Genomic DNA, 1958 nt, shown 5'->3' on the forward strand with positions numbered 1-1958 from the left:
ATTTTCAAATTTCATATGTGTTATACTCTATAGAGGTTTTATATGTTCCTATAGAGATAGGCCTAATCCCTATAAAATGTTTATAGTACGTTAAAAAAAATACAGGTAAAGGCCTATAATTTTTTTATATAAATATAGAAATTATATAGTTAGTTTTATTATAGAGAATTCTATAGAATTTCTGAATATGCAAGATGTAAACATGTTGATAGGACTATACTGGTCAGACATGAATGTGTCAATAAATGAAATTGAATTGAATGAAACAAAAAAAAAGTTAAGATCATAGAAATTACATTAAATATGTGTATATAGAATGTTATAGAATTCTATAGAAGCTAGTTCCTGTATAAAACAATTTTATAGAATATAATTACATAGCCAAAGTCTAGGCCTATACTAAATCATGGTGTATAATAAAACATACAACTTTAAAACACAAGTTTAACAAGCTAACAATAACAGGTGTTGTCATTTAATCAGTTCAGCCAACCACAGATAATCTCAAATTACTTAATTTGATTGGTCACTTTACCCATGTTTATCACTGAAGGCCATGGAAATTAACAAGGTGCTTTTGGATGTTATCAGTTAACTGAAATTTGTTAGTGGTTTTAGAGCTCTTTTTCGGTGCACATTCATGATGATGAAACAGGCAGTTTAACCATATTTTCTGAAGTATTTCAGCAGTATTAATAGGTAAGAATTGTTTTTCTATTATTATTCATTTAATGTTGTTTAAATTGGCGCATTAGACTTAGTATAATGCGCCTTTTAAGTCAAAAATTGGATTGGTTTGGATTAGATTGGATCTCTAGGCATAGGAGCCTAGCTAGGGGATAACAAGCATGCTATGACCTAGGCCTATTATTAATAAAAGACAGAACTGAGGATATTATAAGGAGGGCTAAGCTCAGTCTGCCCTATAATTTAAGTATTGGAGGGTGGTAAATTGGGCCGTGTTCGCACTTATTTATTTTTGTAAAATCCATGATATGATTTTTTAAATAATTTTTAGGGGTAGGCCAGGTCTTTATAGGCTAGGCCTATGCTACTGTTATTATTATCATTATTACCAAAACTCCCTCATATTTACAACAATTTGCATTGATCTGTTAAATGCTTCTATTTATGTGAACAAATTAAGATTTCTTTCGGTAATGTTGCAGAACAGAATAAACATTATTTTTTTTTATCAATTTCCAATTCACGGCAGCGGGTGAGCTAACTGGTCAAAAATAAAATTTTATATTTATTTTAAATCTTCATCTTCGTCGAACAGTGGGTTTGCAAAACAAAATATCAATACATTCATGTCGAAGGAAAATACAACATTTAAAATGTGGATAGAAAATTTTAAGATACATTTTCAATAAACGGCAAAATCTGCTTAATTATTCATTAAAATTTTAAAACAATTAGAGCATTATTCATATTCCAACTGACAGTTCTTGTTTATTTTGCCCTGCCCCTCAATTTTTATTTTGACCTAGTGTATGTATTTTTATGATTTTTCATGACTCACTTTTTCATGACTCAAAAAAAGGGTTTCGAAATGCACAGGACAACTGCATGTATCACTTTGCTCTTATTTAAAGAATTGTTTTGAAATATCTTTCAGCAAGTGAAGCAAGAGTAAAAATCTGAGGCCATCATGATTCAATATTTCAAACCTAGTTTGATCACTCTGCAGAATTCACAATGGCATCTTTCAGCAAGATTTCCAATTTGCTTTGCTACCATTGGACAAAAAAAGCACGGATATAGACAGCTCATACAGAAAATTGCTGGTTTATACACAACTGTAATGCGACAGATTTTTGAACAGGGTTTTGTATAGTAAACTCTAGTTGAGGCTTTAATATAAATTACAGAAAAAAACCCCATGATGCATAGTTGATGTTTTTAATTAAAGAAATCATGGTTTGTATATCTTGAACTCAGTATATTTTGTATGT

The 1958-nt window shown here is 30.1% G+C and overlaps 1 protein-coding gene and 1 long non-coding RNA gene across 2 annotated transcripts in view; one reads left to right on the forward strand and one right to left on the reverse strand.

The window, feature by feature from the left end:
• The window catches only part of LOC117119739, a 28544-nt gene that overhangs the window by 24055 nt on the left and 2531 nt on the right, over window positions 1-1958 (reverse strand). The window lies entirely within an intron of this gene.
• On the forward strand, window positions 546-1881 carry LOC117119740. The gene is made up of 2 exons (XR_004447240.1): window positions 546-699; window positions 1622-1881. It is a non-coding gene; the product is annotated as an uncharacterized LOC117119740 (long non-coding RNA).

This window comes from Anneissia japonica, unplaced genomic scaffold (assembly GCF_011630105.1).
Source record: "Anneissia japonica isolate Jap-2015-1 unplaced genomic scaffold, ASM1163010v1 scaffold11151_len745516_cov174, whole genome shotgun sequence".
Taxonomy (NCBI): Eukaryota; Metazoa; Echinodermata; class Crinoidea; order Comatulida; family Comatulidae; genus Anneissia; species Anneissia japonica.